Below are 20,137 nucleotides of genomic sequence, written 5' to 3' on the forward strand. Positions count from 1 at the left end.
AAGAGATTGAAATCAAAACCTATGGAGTTTGAAAAAGAAGGTAAAAACACTGTAAATAAATAATTAAAAATGTCCGCCTAAAAGTGGGTTGAAGCACTAGAGGTAAATGGAAAATTATGTCCACAATCATTAGCAGCAATATGTGCATTAAGTTTGTGAAGATCAGAACAATATGTCCAAGTTAAGGCCTACCATGACAGGGAACGCTATGGGGGGGAAAAAAAAAGCCCCCCCAATGACAGGTATGGGCCAACGGCTGTAGAGGTTCTCGTGAAAAAAAAGCTTTTTTTCGTGTTTGTGTGGTGCCAATATTACGGGTTTTCGTATATATTGAGGCAGTAAAGTGCTCAAGGGCTAAAACCCAATGAGGGTCCATAAGCCATGCCCATGCGCTTTATGGAGTAGTCAGGGACTAGTTGTCAAGTAAAAACATTTGATTTTTGCCATGGCGTTGAACGAAAAATCACCAGGATAGGCCGAGGGGATACGGCGTTGCACTCAAGATGAAATTGATAGATGTCCTCGTGGGTTCAAATCCCACTCCTGGTATTTAGTTTGGTATCAATAATCATTAAGTCATGCGAGTAAATTATGTGCTAATTTCACAGGAGAACTTCTGGTTTCAATCACCAATGTTTTTTGTGGTTTAAAAGTATTGAGCTGCATAATAAATATGGCGGTTGGCTTAAGCATATGGGGCGGGGCAAACATCACAAATAAACAGAAACTCTTTCTAGTCAATGAAACCTCTCACGGTCAGATATAGTTTTACTAGAACCCAGAAGCAGGACAAAGATGGAAGGTCTTTACAAGTTTATTGCAGTTGCAGTCAGGACCAGGTGATGCCACAGTAAGACAAACTGGGTGGCAGGCTAGACATCAGGCAGTAGAAGAGAGGCAGAATGTCCTTCGTATGGAGTAGCAGGCAGGTAAAGAAAACAAGAACAAGTCCTATCCACATGTATACAACGTAACAATCGGCAAAGAATGAGGAGAACTGCAAGGTTCTATATAAAAGCAACACAGAAAGAGCTGATATGAATAGGTGTGCTATCAGTCTGTCAGAGAGAGTGAGCTAGCCCCACCCATTCACCAGAAAGAAACCAATAACAGCAATCAACCACACCCCCCACCCCCAGCCAAGTCATAATTGAGACATCCGACAGTACCCCCACCACCCCGACGGCCGCTCAGGGGGAACACGACGAGAAAGCCATGACAAGAGCAGCGGTCAGGATCTGCAAGCGAGGAACCAGCGCCTATCCTATGGACCGTAACCCTCCCCAGGCACCAGTATTGAGTACCACAGCCACGACGGGGGAGTATAGCAGGCTGCGGACAGGTACACCCGCTCCACACGACGAAAACGGGGCGGAGGAGCCGGAGGCGGCGGAGGGAGCAGAGGGGCAGAGCGGCAACAGGCTTGACGGAGGGACACATGGAAGGAGGGGTGACCTCATGGAGCAGGGCAACTTCAGCCGGACCACCACGGGGTTATAAGCCTCTCCACACAAAAAGGCCCGAGGGAACCTCGGAGAGAGCTTGCGGAAAACAGTCTTTAAAGGCAAGTCCTTGGCGGACAGCATACCTTATCCCCTTAGAGTACTTGGGGGAGGATACGACGGCGATTGGCTTGGTGCTGGTTATGAGCCGAGGACCTCAAACAGCTTGGGCGGGCCGATGCCACGGTCCGGTGACACGCCGGACATGAGATGGCGAGGGAACAGCGATGCCTTCTCCGGGGGAGGGACAACAGAGGAGGCTGTATCCATAAAGAAACGGAACGGCGACAACCTGTAGCAGCAGTCGGCAGAGTGTGTGAGCGTACGCGACCACGAAATTGAGAAGCCCATTTGGTGGGATTATGGAAACAGGCAGCGAAGTGTGCCTCCATCTTCTGATTGGCACGCTCTGTTGGCCAGTGGTTTGAGGGTGATCACCGGAAGATAAACGAACAGAAGCCCCCAGAGCAGAGCAAAACCCCTTCCAGACGCAGAGATGAACTGTAGACCACGAGTCAGGACACCATATCTAAAGGAGCCCGTGATCCGGAACACATACGGACAAGAACCTCTGCCAGTTCTCCTTGGCAGAAGGTAATTTAGGAGAGGGATTGAGCACACACTGGCGAATCTGTCGGGCCACCGTAAGGATGGCTCGTATGACCCCAGATGGAGGAACCCAGTCACAAAATCAAAGCCAGGTGCGACCAAGGACGGCGAGGAATGAATAGGGGTCGCAGGAGGCTGGCGCCGGCCGGTTAGACCCCTTGTTCTAGGCAGGCACACACAGGACAAGCAGCCACAAATGTCCTGGTGTATCCGCATCCATCGTGGGACACAGAACCCTTGTGCGAAGGAAAACACAAGAGAACGAGAGACTCCAGGATGGCTCCGTGAGTCTAGAGGAATGCGCCCATAGCAAAAACCGCAGATCTCAGGGGAAGAAGGCACCAAAATGGACAAACCCGAGGGCCGTTACCTGGCAGGATGTTCACGGAGCGCAGCCATGACCTCCTCCTCAATCCTCCAGGTGATCGCTCCAATAACACAGGCGCTGGGAATTCATGGTATCAGAGTGCAGAATCACAGTCAATTAACGGAATGCGCGGACAGGCATCAGGTTGGACGTTGCGAGCGAACCAGGAGTATGTCAGTGTGAAATGGAAACAACCAAAAACAAACGCCACATGGCCTGTCGGGAATGCAGTCGGGCGGAACGAATATACTCTAAATTCTTATGGTCAGTCCACACCACGGAATGGATACTCAAGCCCCTTCCAACAGGGCTCCACTCCTCCAGCGGACAGTTTGACTGCCAACAGCTCCTGGTCGCACCCACGTCATAGTTCCTTTGGGGGAAGAGAGGCGACGGGAGAAAAAAAGAACAAGGATGCATCTTGTCATCAGTAGGCCCGCTGAGACAGAAAACAGCACCAATGACGAGGTCCGAAAGCATCGACTTCAACAAACAAATACTGTTTTAGTGGAGTCAGGCTGGACCAGAATGGGCGCTGTAGTGAACCATTCTTTAAAGTCTTGAAAAAAGCTGCACTAGTCGTAGTAGACCACGGGAAGGTTCGAGAGGAGAGGTGAGAAACGTCAGGGGGGCAAGCTACCGGCTTAATTGCGAATAAACCTCGGTAAAATTAGCAAATCCCAAAAACCTCTTGCAACTGCTTCCTGTTCCTGGTTCAGGCACACTCTACCACTGCTTTCAACTTGCATGGATCCATCCTTATCTCACTTGAGTGATTATATTGCCAAAAAGTGATAGTAGGTGGGTGGAATTCACACCTTCGTGCTTTACGTAAAGACGATTCTCCAAAAGGCGTTGAAGCACCTGACGAAACGTTGGCTGGATGTGCTCTGCTGGATCCCTGGAAAAGAGAAAAATATCATCAAGATACACAAAACACAAATCTGTTGAGCATGTCCTGAGGATATCATTAACCATGCTCGGGAAGACTGCGAGGGGCGTTGGTTAAGTCCAAACGGCATGACTAGATATTCAAAAGGGTTCAAGCGCGTGTTAAAGGCGTCTTCAATCGTCTCCCTCGTTAATGCGAACCCAGGTGATAGGCATTGCGTTAGGTCCAGCGTAAAACAATGTGATCACTGTAGAGAGCAAAAGCAGAGGTCATGAGAGGCATTGGGTATTTGTCTTTACCGTAATGTTATTGAGGACTATGAACTCAATGCAGGCTGAGGTACCATCTGTCTTTCCACAAGAAAAAACCGGCTCCCAGTGGAGATGAGGAGGGACGAAAATAATGACCAGCTTGCCGCGAATCCTTGATGTAGTCTTCCATAGTCCCTGGTTCAGGGCTTGGATAGGTTGTGAGGCGACTCCCCGGAAAGGAGAACCAGGCAATAACTCAATAGAGCAGTTGTTAGGGACGGTGAGGCGGGTAAAGAAGAGGGCTTGTTGTTTGCTTAAGACCACTTAAGGTCATGTAATCAAGAGGAAAATAGATAAGTCTGGTTCTCAGTGCCGTACCTGAATGAAAACGGATGGGGGGTGCAGAGGTAAACAGCTCCAACTCCACCTATGATCTGAGGTGGACAGTCAATGTTGGGTTATGGTGAACCAACCAGGGATGGCCCAGCCTGGGGCACAACGGGAGGGACTAATAACAAAAAAAACTATCTGTCGATGTGGTTACCTGCATAATTGTAACCTAACTGGAACAAGTGCGGACCACCGGGCCAGAAACTACCCATCAGGCATTTAGCGTCAATAGGCTTATCAGTAGTACAGTTGGGGCTCTTTAAACTGCTCGACAAAACTTCATCAAGTGAAAATTTCATGACGCCAGAATCAATAAGGTGACCTAAAAGGCTACTAGACTGACCTTGGTAAGTGAGGGTGCGTGTTTGGACGGATGCGTGGACGAGGAGATAGAGGGATAGCTGTCTACTCGCTAGGATTCTCTTCCATCTAGAGAGCTTGCCTGTTGCCTGTTGATTGTCGGGGGCAGGATACCAGGAGTGTCCAAAACTGGCCACAATACAGACAACACTGATTAGAGATGCGGCGCTGGCGCTCCAATGGCGTCCAGAGCTGCGACACAAGCTGCTAGGCTCCTCTCTAGAAGGAGAAGCACAGCGGTAATCAGAGTGGGGGTCCTGGGCGAGCGGTCTCCGGAAAAGGCAGAGGTCGGTGCGGGTGACGTCACCCCTTGTGCAGGTTTTGGGACCTCCGACGCTCCGAAGGCCGATTGTCAAGACGAATAGAAAGAGAAGACTAGTTGCTCCAAATCACAGGTTCGGGATAAGAGATTAATTCTCTTTTATACCTCACTCAGACCCTTGGAAAAAGCCGCTTGGAGAGCACCCGTTCCCGCCGCTCCCTCGGCCCGCGTGCGGAAAATCCACGGCGAAACTCAGTCTTACACTCTGAGCCCCTGGCGAAGAGAAAAGCAACCTCGTGGAAGAGGTCAGGACCACTTGACGGCTGGTCGAAAACCTTGCATAGCTCAGAGCAGAAGGTGTCGCTAGGACGAGTTAGGAGTGGACTGCTTCTCCCATACAGCGGAGGGCCCACCTGAAGAGCACACCTGTCAACAGCCCAATAAAAAAAGCACAGCCTGCTGGATCTGTCCAAGACGTAGGGGCGGGGATGTTGTTCAAAAAACCAAAAATCACACGCATCAGAAATGGTCGACAAGTTCCCAAAAATCCCTCATACCGTTCGGCGTGCGGAAACCACGGTTGCACGACCTGGCAGTGTGACGGGTGGGTGGGAGACGCGGCGTGGGATCCGGTGGTGATGCTGCAGTATCGGATAGCTGAGTACGCAGCCCCGTGACGTTCAGCGGTAAGTTGCCCAGCCCATCCTTAATCTCCCTGAGAGATGGACTGTGTGTCCGAGATGTGAATTCTTGCACTGAAACTGCATGTGTGGACTGCGCATAAAGTCCGCGGGTCCATACTTGGCCGGATTGTTACTGTCAGATAGAGTTTAACAGGACCCAGAAGCAGGCAAGATGGAAGGTCTTTTATAAAGTTTATTGAAGTGCAGTGCAGGACCAGGTGAGGCCCAGGAAGACAACTGGGTGGCAGGCCTAGACAATCAGGCAGTGAAGCAGGCAGAATGTCTTCTTAAGCGTAGCAGGCAGGTAAAGAAACACGAACCAACTCCTCTCAAGTATACAACGTAAAATCCGGCAAAGACTGAGGAGAATGCAGAAATCATATAAGCAAACACAGAAAGAGCTGATATGAATCAGATATGTTGACTAATCAGTCTGCAGGAGAGTGAGCTAAGCCCCACACCATTCACCAGAAAGAACCAATAACACAGTAACACACACACCCCCCCCAGCCAATTCATAATGAGGACATGACTGACACTCACAAGGTCTAGCTAAAAATAGGTTTCAAAGTTAGAAAGGCGTGTGTGGTCTGTGTAAGGGTTGTGGTCAGAGTATAGGGGGATGACTGAATACAATATAGACCACAAGTTCAAGTTTTATGTAAAATTGGATAACTTTGCCATGATCCAACCTTCCTGTTGCAACAGCCATCTACGGGCGCTGGTCCACATGCGCGTTTTTGTTAGGCTATCAAAATTATTGGAATAACTTTCTGATGAAGCTCCACAGATTATACCTGCAAAAGATTTAGAAGATTTAAATCCCAGCCTTGATTGAGTTCAAAAAGAAGGTAAAAAACATGAAAAAATGCCTAATTCAAAAAAGGGCGCCTTCTGGTGGGCAGAGCTAATAAAGGTAAATGCGAACAGGGACACAATGATTAGAGCAAATAGTGCATGCAATCATGGTGTTAAATTCAGAACAACTAGTCCCAAGTAATGCTTCCACGCATAGGAGGCGCTATGGGCCACGCTATAGGTATGGCCAAATTGCTGACTAGTCCTCGCAAAGCGTGTTTATGTGGGTGGCAATATTGTGAGGTTTTCGTTAATTACTGGGATCTCAAACATGGTGTCTCAAGGGCTCTAAACCCATTCTGGGTACCTAGACCATGACCATGCTCTTTAGCTGTAGTAAAAGAACTGGGTTTGTAAGTAACAACATTTGATTTTGCCTTATTTAGCGCGAATTAACAACACAGCGATGGCTGAGAGTGGTAAGGCGTTGCACTCAAAGATGAATGAGACAGGATGTTCGCTGTGTGTTCAAATCCACTCCTGGTTGATGATTAGGACTGTTTCTAATCATTCAAGAAAGCAATGAGGTATATGCTTAGTTCACATGGTACAATCCATTATTTGATTAAATTATTGAGCTAGGTAATTAAATTGGTGGGGTGGCTTAAGCATTAGTGTGCGGGCTAAACCATCACTAATTAAAAACAGATTGCCTGTGTTCAATCTACCACTCACAAGACATTAGCATAACCAGTTCAAGGTTGAGAGGGGGGGTGGTCTGTTAATACGGGGTGGCTAGAGTTAGGGTGAGGCTCAATATGACCTATAGACCACACACTAAGTTTCATGTAAATTGGCATAACTTTTGCCAAGATACAACCTTCCTGTTCAACTAACTCTACGGGACGCTGGTTGCTCATTGGCACGTTTGTTAGTACACAAAAAATGGTCATTTGCTGGAACTCTTTCAGTCTGAGCGTCCACAGATACTCCGTAAAAGATCACAGAAGATTTAAATCAGCGGATCTTGATGAGAGTTAAAAGAAGGTAAACACATGAAAAATGCATAATTCAGAAAATGGTGACTTCCGGTTGGATAGGAGGCTAAGTGTAATAGTTTAAATGTCAAGCAATAGTGATTAACGGTAATCGAGACTTAAGTTTAGCCCCGCATATGGGCGCTATGGATGTCCCGTACAGGTATGGGCGCAAATCGTCGATATCATACCTGACAGAACTGTGTTTATGTGGTGGCCAATATTTTGTAGTTTTCTATATGATAGACCGACCTCAAAAATGTCGGCAAGGGCTAAAACCAATTAGGGTCCGCATAGGCATATCAAACATAACACATAACCTAACAAATTATGTTTAGGTCCGACTGACTAAGTTTGTTTCGAGAGTGACATTTTGTTCCGTGTTGATGGCCAATCAGCACATTAGATTGGAGACCCTCGACAGAGATGTGGGGAGAAAAAATCTAACCCTTACCAACACTAAGATGTTTTTAAATCTATTACTAGGCCTGGACATATGCTTTTGTCCAGATTCCTTTCTTTCACGATACTGGGTACCAATTTGATGGGTATGCGTTTGGATGCTCTTGAAGGAGTCATCATTAACCAGTGTTCAGTTAACAAGATCAAGAAACAACTAGTCTATTAATGACTCCATGCATTAGGGTAACAGGTACAGGGACAGGGCCAAACGCTGCAACCCTCCGGGTGTTTAGGTGGTTGCCAGATGTTTGTGAGTTTTGGTAATATGTTAAAGGCTGTCAAAAAGTGCTCATGGGCTAAAACCGATTAGGTTCCATAGGCAATGGCCTATGTCTTTATTAAAGTAATCAGTAACTAGTGAGTCAGTTGACAACATTTTGTTTATGCCAATTTAATGCTGATGGGCTGAGTGGTAAGGCGTTGCACTCAAGATGCAATGGACAGTTGTCCTCGTGGGTCAAATCCCATACATGGTAACAGTTAGACTGTTTCCTTCATAAGTTGAGAAGAATAATTGTCCATGTAGTTCGATGATTAGTGTGTTCAGTTCTGCTCTCCTTTGCACAGTAGATTTGGACTTGAATTGGTAGGAAAAAAAATAACCACTTACCAAACTTGCTGTTTTTACATCTATATTTTAAATACTAGGCTGGAGAACAGGCTTTTGTCCGGAATACTTTCTTTCCCAATACCTGGGTACCAATTTGATGTGTATTGCAATGGTATGCTCTTCAAGGAGTAATCAGTAACCAGGTAACAACATTTTTTATTTTCCTGCCATCTAGAGATATGTTATCATCTGGAGGCTGAGTGGGCTTAAGGTGTGCACTAAGTTGCAATGACCAGTTGTCCTGGGATTCAAAACCATTCTCCTGTATGAGTTAAACTTTTCTCATACGTTCCAGCGAGATGGATTATGTTTATTCACCTGGACAACTCCTGAGAAGTTAAAATCATTTCCTAATCATGGTATGAGTTATAATAATAAAAAATGTCCGCATCTCTGGTTTTAGCAAGCTAATGAGGTAAATGGGAAATTTTCCACAACGATTCAGACAATAGGTGCATAAAAATCTGGAGAAGTCAGAAAAACTAGTCCAAGTTAGGTGCATTAGTGGGCTAGGAGCACATTACAGCCCACCACTTACAGGTAGGGCAATCTCTGGACAGACCCTCAAACCTCCCAGGTGTTTTGGGGGTGGCCAATTTTGTTGCATTTCCTATATTATTGAGTCCTTCACAAATGTGTTAAAGGGCAAAACCAATTAGGGTCACAGAAGCCATTTCCCTTCTTTAGGAAATAATCAGTAGCTAGTGTGCCAGGCAACAAATTGGTTTGCCAATTTAATTTACGTCCAGGCCGGATGGCCAAGTGGTTAAGCGTTGTACTTAAGATGCAATGGACAGTTGTCCTTGTGGGTTCAAATCCACTCCTTGACTTCTCTAGATTACTTGACATAAGTGTGAAGACAGTGTCGTATGCCTAGTTCGAACTGGCGGCGCATTCCCAGTGACAGGTTGTGCTTGTGTTGTGGCCAATCAGACATCGGATTGTTTGGCAAGTTTTGGGGAAGCAAAGTAATAGTCTCAAGATAATGTTTTTTTTCCAACTTTCTGTTTGATCAAAAAACATTTTTACTCCTAATGAAAAATGTCTGCCTTCCGTTGGGACAGAGGCTAATGAAGGTAAATGGACATGAGATGTCCCACAATGACTAGAGCAATATGTGCTTTAAGTTGGTGATTATCAGAACAAACTATGTCAAGTAATGCCTCACATGCTTAGGGTACAAAGGCTACAGGTATGGGCCAAATAGCGTACAATTCGTAAAGCTGTGTGTATGTGGGTGACAATATTTTTTTTTATTTTGTGAGTTTTTGTATATATTGAGGACGTCAAAAATGTCTAAAGGGCCTAAAAACCAATTATGGTCCTGTAGGCCAATTACATAACATAAAACATAACATAACACATTATATTTAGTTCAGAGGAATAATGTGTTCCGAGTTGTAGGGACATTTCTGTTCCCGGTTGACGGCCAAATCAGAAAAGTAGATTGGGACTTGACACGAATGTGTGGAATAAAAAAAAGAACCCGTGACCAACAAACCACAAGGTGTTTGGAGTATACTTTAGTATGATGGCTGGGACAATATGTTGTTGTCCGGAATCTTTCTTTTACATACATGGGTACAATTGCATTTGTAGATGTGTATTGCGATTAGATGCTCTTTAGCAAGTAATAAGTAACCGTGTGTCAGCTAACAAGATCAGAACCAACTATGTATAAGTTAATGCCTCCATGCATTAGGATCACCGGGCTTACAGGGTATGGGCCAAATCACTGTACAGACCTGCAACCCTCCCAGCGGTTTATGTGGGTGCCAATTATGTGAGTTTTTCTATAAATTGAGGACCTCAAAAATGTGCTCAAGAGTAAAACCAATTGGGGGTCTTACAGGCCAGACCATTATTTTATGAAATAATCAGACTATAGGTGCCAGTTAACAAATTTGTCTAATTGCCAATTAAGCCAACATCAATCGGATGCCAAGTGGTTAAGGCGTTGCATCAGTGCAATGGACAGTTGTCCTAGTGGGGTCAAATCCCACTCGGTATGCTGTTAGAATGTTTCCAAATAGGTTGTGACGATCAGTGTAAGTTGTAAGATCTTAATTCATGACTGTGTTCCAGTGACAGTTCTGCGATGTTAGGGGCAGAACCAAAAAATAACTCATACCCAACAGTAAAATATGTATATCTATAGTATAATTCTTCAAAAATTTGCTAAGGTGTAAAAACAATAGGTCCCCAAGGCTGGGCCCCTCTCTTTATGGAGTGGATCAGTCACTAGGTAACCAAGTTTTGTTTTTGCAATGTAGTGCTAAGCTAACTACCAGGTGCCGTTGCAGAAAGTAGGATAAAGATATCCAGGATGAGGTGAAAAGCGCAGCTGACTGCACGTTTGCCGAGCCAGGATGAACCAAGTGAAAGCTACGTCAGCCAGGTTGTAGTAGCTGGGATAAGTGCACGTTCACGGCTTCCTCAATAGACCACGGTATCAATCACAGATTTACTGAGCAGAATTGAGAAGAGCATGCGCTATATGTTTCACCCAATGTAGCAGCAGCTTCTAAGGAAAGTAACGAGGGAGGTGAAAGCATATACTTGCAGAAAGGGAAATACAGCTGTTATAAAATGAGAAAATAGCCAAACAGGACTAAGCCGGATTAAGAAGAGAAGTGTAAGGAGGGAAAAAAATATAAAAATATCTACTTAGCCTACTAGTCAACACATTTACGGTGGTTTCCAGGGAAAGTTCGGTTCTGTGATGATGGGCTGATCAGCACATAGATGGGAGTCAACACGAATGTGTTTGGCTAAAAAAAAAACCTTATCAACACTAAGATTTTTTTTTACAATCATTATTACATTTAAATAATAAGCTGGGACGATATGCTTGACGGAAGCCTTTCTCACAATACATGGGTACCAAGGATGTGTATTGCGATTGGAGGCTCTTAAGGATAACCATTACCAGTGTGTCAGTACACACCATTTATCTTTGCCATTTAGAGCTTGTACCTTTCAGGATGGCGAGTGGTTAAGGTTGGATCGAAGTTGCAATTGGGACAGTACCTCGTTGGTTCAAATCCAGCTCCCTGGAAGAGTTAGGCGTTCCCTGTATTCTATGGAAAAACATGAGTACATCGGTGCCCCTGAATGTTTTTTGCGGGTTTGCGAAGTGTTGAGCTAGGATAAGTAAAAGGGGCTTGGATTAAGCATATGGGGGGGGCAAACCCTCACCAATAAAAAAGAGCTCATGCTGAGTTCAATGATCCCTCTCACAAGAGTCTAGCTAAAAACAGTTCAAGTTAGAAAAGGGGGCGTGGTCTGTTTTTACATGGGTGGGCTATAATGTAGGGGGACGGCTCGTCAATATCACATATTAGACCCACTATTCTAAATTCATGATTGAGTGACTTTGCGAAGATACAACCGTTCCTGTTCAACAGCCATCTATTTCTCGTGGTTCAAAGCACTACTGGTATAAGTAGACTGTTTCAAGTAAATTGACAAAGATGAATGTCTTATGCTAGTTTCAGATTGACTGCTAGGTTCCCGTGACAGTTCTGTCTGGTTGATGGGCCAATCAGAACATCAGAATTGTTGTCAAGTTCGGGGCAATTAGAATAATAGTGCCAAGATAATGCAGCTTTCTGTTGAGAAAAGTTTAGACCAAAATTCTTTGGGTAACCTTTTAGCATGAGCATCCACAGATACAAAGATTTAAGAAGATTAAGAAGATTTAAATCACCGCTATGAGAGTTTGAAAGAAGTGTAAACACACATGAAAAAGGCATAGTTAAAATGTCTGCTTCCGCTTGGGAAAGCTGTGAAGGTAAAATTTGAGAATATGGTCACAATGATTTAGAGCTAATAGATGCATGAAATCTGGTGAAGATCGAAAAAACTGGGGGCCAATATTTGTGAATTTTTTTTTGTATATATGCGGGCCGTCAAACCTGTTCTTCATTGGCTAAAACCAATTAGGCTACTATGAAGGTCAGTGCAAGCTAATTTATTAGTAACAATATCTAATGTGCCAGGTAACAAGATTGTTTTTTGCCAGTTAGCTTACAACACCAGGAGGCCGAGTGGTTAAGTGTGTTGCACTTCAAGATGCAATAAACAATTGGCCTAGTGGGTTCCACTCCTGGTATGAGTATACAATGTTACTCCTAAAGTTGGAAGATAATGTTCGGATTTAGTCCAGGGTTGGCCCCAGTGACAGTCTGCTCTTTGTTACAATTAAATTTGTCTTAACATGAATTGTGGGGGGAAAAAAAATAACCTCTCTACCACACAATGATGTGTTACAATCTATAGTCTATTAACCCTTATGTTATCCTCGGGTAAAATTTGACCCGTTTCTGTAAAATTGTTGTCACAAAAAGAGGGGCCTTATCTAGTATAAAAATAACCGCTGAAACATTGAAAATTAAAAATATCAAAAAACACCAGAAACATCAAACAAAACAGCAACCACAAAATTGAAAAAAGGACAAAAAAAGTTGGAAAAGGCGTAACAAAGTGCAAAAAACAGTACCAAAGGCTTTTTTCATGGTTTGATGGGAAGAAAAACCACAAAGGTTGAATACTATGGCTGAGGACAATAGCTTTTCTCGTCGGTAAAAATATAAGATGTGTATTGCGATCGGAATGCTCTAAGGAATCAGTAACCAGTTGCAACAACATTTTGTATCATTAAGGATGGTTGAGTGGCGGAGGTGTGGCACTCAAAGTTGCAATTGGGACAGTTGGCCTTGTGGTTCACATCCCCTAGGTGTGGTTAGACAGTTTTCTCATACCTTCGGAGAGTAATGGCTTATGCTGCGTTCCCCCGGACAAATCCTGTTATCAGTCCATTCAAGGTTTGTTGTGATTCATAGTTTGAAGATAGGATTAATTAACTGGGGTGTGGTTTAAGCATATGGGTGGGGCACACCAATCACCCAATTAAAACAGAGCTCTTTGCTGAGTTCCCAATGGATACATCTCAAGAGAGTCTAGCTAAAATGGTCTCAGGGTATGAAAAGGGCCATGGTCTGGGTCAGGGGTGTGGTAGGTGTAGGGGGCAGCTCATATTCAATATATAGACCACACGTTCTAAGTTTCATGTTAAATCAAAATAACTTTTGCCAGATACACACCGTTCCTGGGTCAACAGCAATCTACAGGACGCTGGTCCGCATCACATTTTTGTTTGATACACACAAAAAGATGGTTGTGATATAAATATTAGCATCACACTTTAGGACCCCCGGGCGACGAGCCAAAACCAGCGCCACCCACACTAACATGTGACAAATATTTAATGTTTTTAGCCAAGGATCTACTTTAACACACAATCACCCTCCCTTGTCCCAGCACTTCTATCATTCTCATGTGTAAAGTCTGTATTTATTTTCTCTATAGTGGTATAGTCTCCTCCTCTGTAATGTTCTGCAGATCCACACTTCGACGATGCTCCCCTAGCAGCTCTCAAAACTCAACAATCTTCTCATGACATGATACAACGATGAAACGGCATTGAGGCAACAAGCTGTAGGTGCCAAACTGAATCGGGGACCAGATAGTTTCATCAGCTGTCAGTCTTTCTAAGCCACGCTGGATGCTCACGGCCAGGGGCTGATGGCCTGTTAACAGGACTGCAGCAAAACAGGATGCTCACTTTTTGTTGAATGTTTCAGCTACACAAGATCCTCGCGTGTTCCAACATGTATATTCCGACTGAGATGCAACCTCTCGTTCACATACACCTTCTATTTCTGCAAAGACACAGATCGAACGAAACTCTTATTGTGTTCGGAGCGCACAATCTTTGCTGTTGAAGTTTGAAGCTGACAACTCTTATTGGTCGAAGACAGCTTCACACAAATAAATCACCGAGATCACGCTCGAATCTCCTCAGCCCTCCACTCTCTGATCTTCATTGGCTGCCATGAATTATTGAACCAGGAGCCAACAAAGGATATGAAACTTGCATCAACATTTCCTCTGACCGACACAATGAAAGAGAATTTATACAGGAAACTGAATGACTAAATACAGTAATGCCAAACAAAATGGCTTGGAAATGGAAAAACCAATCATAGGGGTGACCATGACTACACTAACATACTACTAATATAATAATCATAATAATACTTATACTTTATTAATCCTGCAAGGGAAATTAATGCTAACTCCACACTAATATAAACTTACTTAAGTATGCTCGACTTATGTAAATGCCTTTTTTTATTATGAATCAGTGTCATAGTGTAATCCAGCTAATAACACCTATTTTTCTGTATAATTAGTAAGGGCTAATGGAGAGTGAGGCGGTTGTTATAGCGAAATTTTTTTTAGAACCCGACAGGGTGTTCAGGTTGGAATCAGCGCTGAAGGGAATGTATTCGCTATAACATATCGCTTATACATGGATACTTACCAACTAAAATCAATAATTGACACAAAATATTGATTTAATAGGAGATTATTGATTCTTTAAATCGATTGTTGCTTCCGCTAAATAAAAATAGTCTTGTGGAATTCATGCATTCGTAGCAATTGCCAGATCTGTAACACTGTTTAATGCACTCTTCGTCTATTACCTCAACACCCCTGACAGGAGGGGAAGGAAGTTATTTTAGTGGGTGCTGACGTGGGGCAAAGACCAGCTAGTTTTAGTCACTGCGGGAAACTGACACAACAGTAGCTAGCGGGACGATCGGCTTGCTGCTCTAATTCACATTAAACTGAACATTTCCGTTTCCGTGGGACTTCTTGGGAATATTTATGTTGGCCGTTTATGTCTTCATTCATATGGTTTCCTTTTGGGACAGCCGCTGCATGATGACACACCTGTAAGTTAACGTTAAAACATGTTGCAACTGCGCTAGCTAAGCGTGTCCACTTGGGATAAAATATCCCACTTTTTCGCGATTGAGTCGATAGCTGTCCTGCAGAATTGACAGAACTCGTCTATGGCAACAACTGGGTACTATACATTAGTAGACCACAATTTGCATTCAAATTCAACCAAGACCTGTAATTAATTCAGCTTGGTATGTAATGAAAAACATAATTAAATTGTGATGGGCAAACCATCTGAAAACGCCACCACAAGTCACCACACTTTGAAGCATGACCATATACTTAAAATAAGGTCATCATGTTCTTTAGGACATTCACTAATCCTTCCAATAAATCATGCGGAGATGCCAGACGGAAAAGTTAGTCCTTAACAATCTTTGTAAAAGTCATCCATTTCTGGAAATTCGTACATCCGTTTGAAGGGACAGTTTAACACCAAATCAAAACGACAATTTTCCCTATTACCTGACTTTTAGCTATTAATAAATCTACTATAGTTGTGATTCTGAGTTGACCAGTGTGGGATGGTCTGGGCGTAGGGATGTCTGCATTCTCTCCATAATCATGGAACTAGATGCTGACCAAAAATACATGGACAAACTCATCCACAAGCTTTTTCCAGAAATCAAGCAAGGTTTGCAAGATAATCCACAAACTGCTAACTATTTTTTTCTACGGACCCGATAACCTGGATCATTGTGCAGAAGTCCCCTTGGTATGACTGATAGCTTGTGTTTATAGCTAAGAGATACTGCAATCTACCTGAGCTAGTCACCGGTACAGTCTTAACCGAGAGAATGCCATTGATGGTAAAATTGAGCAAGAGCCTCTCCGTCCATGAGTTCTTCTGCGCGTCAATCCGGTGGCGTGGTTGTAGTTTGGTTGTTCTGGTAGCTTAGGGACTTTACTCAAAGGATACACGGAAAAACACTCCTCCTTTGCAACTCTGTGTGTGCAAACACCAGGGGAACCTTTCACAACGCTAAAAGTTCAAACCATGGCAAAGGACAAGGTGACCGGGAAAAAGATCCATGAGGACACCATCTGGATCAAAGCACACAACCGGGGAAAGGAAAGGTCACTAGAAAAACCAAACGATCTATCGGGATGGTATCAGAGGAGGGGAGGGTTTAATAATACTCTCATGTGTTCTTCAGCTCCAACATGGGATTACACTCTGCACATCAAATAGAGGATACTGCCTACAAGATACACTTACAGAGGTAACGGCGTAGCTTCAAAGATAAACATCACAGGAATCCAAAAGATAAACTCCCCTCTAAGTTAAGACCTCAAGGACCTTATATCAAACAGCAAACAGCTGGGTTCAGCATGAAACCTGCACAGAGTGTGTAAAGCACATTGGAAGAGGCAAGGTGGAAAACATCAGTATCAAAGTAATATCAAAGGTTGATGCATGTGGCACGCTCAGACGTCAGCTTGGAAAGCAAAAAATCGAAAGAAGAAATCAACACAAGCTGTGTGACAATTGAACACATGTCTGACGCACAGCCTCGACACCCAGTTAGAGAATTCAAGTCTGGACGGGAAAACGTGAAAATATTGTCTCTAAAACAGTAAGGACGATCTGAGAAGTGAGGTGGGCGAGATGGAGATCCGAGAAATGATCAAAAACAACACAAAAACAGTGTATGGACAGTTAGAAAGATGGTTTTGTTGATTTTGCCACGGAAAAAAAGACCCAAATCTTGGGCACCCAGATAGTCAGTTGGTAGAGCAGGCGCCCATATATAGAGGTTACGACTCAACGCAGCGGGTCCAGGTTTGACTCCCGACCTGCAGCCCTTGCTGCGTTGTCTTTCTCCCCTTTCATGTCTTCTGCTGTCATAGCAAAATGGAAGGCTTGAAAAGCTCCCCAACACCCCCCAAATAAAAGACCACATCTGTGCAAGCATATAAAATAAACATAACATACTAATTACAATGTCGTTTCCACTGTGATATGAAAACTTTGTGAAGTTAAAATCAAAACGACACCACAAAGGAAGGATCTTACATTGGGCTTTTAAAAAAAACTGTATATGATATTCTGTGCTATTCATTATATGGAAGATCTGGGGGGGGGAGGCATACTCCAATCGTTTTGGCAGGTGTACTGCATGTTATCAAGTTCTAAAGGTTGAGGTTTCAGGCATGATCTCCCTCTATTAACCGCACATATACGACCTTAGCAAGTTGGAACATAATTTAGACAAAACCAACATCTTTAAATTACAATATTTAAAAACAAAAACAAAAGAAAACATAGTCTTTGTTGCTTAAAGTCACTTTGGATCTTTTAGTTAAGAACTTAGTGGCCCTAATACTGGTATTCTGAAGTCTCTTTTGGGATGGCCTAGTGGTCCTAATACTTATCTGAAGTCTCGTTTATAAGAACCTTAGTGGTCGCTAATACTCTCGGACGTCTATTTTGTATAGACCTTAGTGGTCCCCTAATACGTTCTGAAGTTCTTTCCCAAAAATTCAGCCTTGGGCCGGAATTACAGCCCTAGAGCCAGGCCCCACAGTGAGCTGCCTTAGTAAGGATCAAATGCAAAACTGCCCAGTATGGGGCGTACTCATTGGGGGGGCCAATTCTAGGTTGGCAAATCAGAGAAAGGCGAGGTAACCTGGTGAGATTCCGATCGGCACATCTGAGCTTTCATTTGATCAAAGGCAGAGAGGCATACCCAGGGCTTAGCTTACACTATCACCTGTCTAGTCCAGGGCGACCCGAAGCAGGCCTAAGGGATCCTATTGAAAGTTAAAAACACCTATAAAGATGAAAATTCCCATAACATGGACTTTTAAACATATTAGTTCCTCATGGGCTGGTAGCAAATGCGCATTGGTCGGTCTGGGCCACGATCGAGGGGTAAAAAACATCTGTGTTACACTAGGATCACTTAGTGCATACTGGCCACTAATTAAAGGTAAATGAAAAATACCTCAACACAAGCACTGGTATGACACTGCAGAAAGGACAAGGACGGGAAAAACCACAAAGAACAGCAGTCAACATAGATTAGAAGTAGGCTTCACCTGCCAGGAAACAGCGGACATTATGTACTAAGGATGATGACGCCAGGCTGCATTCTAGGGTATGGAAGCGAAGATCAAAGAAACTCCTCAAATCATAGTACAGGAGGCCGCTTCGGTCTAACACAGTGGCAGGGAGGCGAACCTCTGGGTCGGCAATCAGTCGGAAGACAGCGATGCGCACAAAATACAGAGGCTTCACTCTCCAAATACGCAAAATAATTGTTGTAAACTTCACAAAGAAAGACGGATTTTCTGCATTCTTCCTGAGCTCGACAAATTTGTGCGCATGGAGTTTAGCAGATACAATAAAAACAGCAATAAATGGAATGGAAAGGAACAATGGTGTGGATTATAAAGCCAGGCTGGGCAATAACATGGTTTATTAGTCAAAACAATGCGAGTCAGTGCCATTATAAGGCAAGGCAGGATTATGGCTCTTAAAGACACTGTGTACAATGAGATAGGGCTTATACAGCCCAATGTATACAAACCAGCACAGTGGCTCAACAATTCAAACAATGGAGAGTTGGCTTTCTAAATCAAGGACTAATAAATACAATGTTGGTAAGATGGCTAATAATGTAAACAAGCCATGCTGAGACTTTGAATCAAAAGAACTCAGTACTTGCCTTAAATACGGACTCTCTACGTACAATACTGCAAAAGGACCTGTGTGCTTTTTTTGTTCAGAATAAACTATGCACACAACAGATATTGCATGTGAGTAATCCTGCAGAGCCAACGGTTACACACAGGCCACAAACACAGAACAGAACACAACATATTTACATTTTTGTAATCTCATCTCTGGGCCGGTAGAGAGAGAGAGAGTGAATGCGAGAGAATCTATCTGGGATTCAGAAAACTAAGCGTGTTCCAAATTTGGGGGAGCTGTGATCCAAAAATATGAAGAGTTAGCATGTTGGGTAGACCTCGTATTCCCATGCAAGACCTTCCTCCACAGCGCCGCGGAGAAGGCACGAGACAAGCGGCATAACTACTGAGGATTGGCGAGGTTGAGAAATTTCATGGTAAGCAATCAAAGGTAGGAGTTGGGGGAGTGTTTGAAAAGAAGCATACGCCTGAAGGGACTGAACGACATTATAATCAAACGTTTGGGGCTTGACAACTAGTTCTGATTTCTCTGTAAAGGCGTTAGATAATAAAGCATATTTAAGGAGATGAAGTGTTATGAACTGGTCTGTGTTCCTCTGTGAGGGTCGTATGTTCTGTTTCATGTTTTATTGAAATTGGTCTCTGTCTCGTCTTGTTTGCTAGTGTACTATTGTTGGCTGTCTCTCTATATATTTTATTTATTTACAACGTCCTCCCCCGTTTCTTTCTAATGGTACAGTGTATATGATATATTTTAGATTTGTCATTTATTTATATTAATTATGTGGTAGTGTCTTGGGTTTAGAGGGCGAGCAGGATGTGGAGGAGACCTTTTATTAAATTTCCCGCTGTTCCGTCTGTCCTGTGGTCCTTTGGCACTGCTCTGAGCATTTGGCATTCTTTTAAACAGCTTTTAGAACGGAACCGAGGTCTTTAAGGATTTATTTAAGTGTTTTCTCACAACCGGGGTGTTTGAATAAACCCTAACACAACGCTAACCCACCATCATGTCAACAACGGAAACAAAAAAAAACCTACTTTATCAGTTCCTGAAACAACCGAGCGCTCGGAGAATAATAAATGTTCTTGTATATAGTTACATGGCATTTTATACTGTGTAGAAAAGGAAAACCTTGATTTTTCCTTTTTTAGTTCCGCACGCGGGCGTTTCTGCTACTTTCTATCTAGGAAAAAAGCCACATAACATTGAGGGTATACGGGGAGGACACAAATGTATGTACATTGTCTGTATGCTCGAATAAGCTGTGCATTGTAGGCATTTTCCATGGACGATTATGTGAAATTAAATTTTAGGGGCAATTCGGCACCACTACAAAATGGCAAATAGGATATATTGAGGCCGTAAAAATGTGCTCAAGGGCTAAAACCAATTAGGGTCCCATAAGCCATGCCCATGCGCTTTATGGAGTAGTCAGGACATAGT

General features: G+C 43.6%; 1 pseudogene; it reads right to left on the reverse strand.

The window, feature by feature from the left end:
* The window catches only part of LOC116698801 (contactin-associated protein-like 4), a 421,932-nt pseudogene that overhangs the window by 82,007 nt on the left and 319,788 nt on the right, over positions 1–20,137 (reverse strand).

The sequence above is a fragment of the Etheostoma spectabile genome, chromosome 12 (genome assembly GCF_008692095.1).
Source record: "Etheostoma spectabile isolate EspeVRDwgs_2016 chromosome 12, UIUC_Espe_1.0, whole genome shotgun sequence".
NCBI lineage: Eukaryota > Metazoa > Chordata > Actinopteri > Perciformes > Percidae > Etheostoma > Etheostoma spectabile.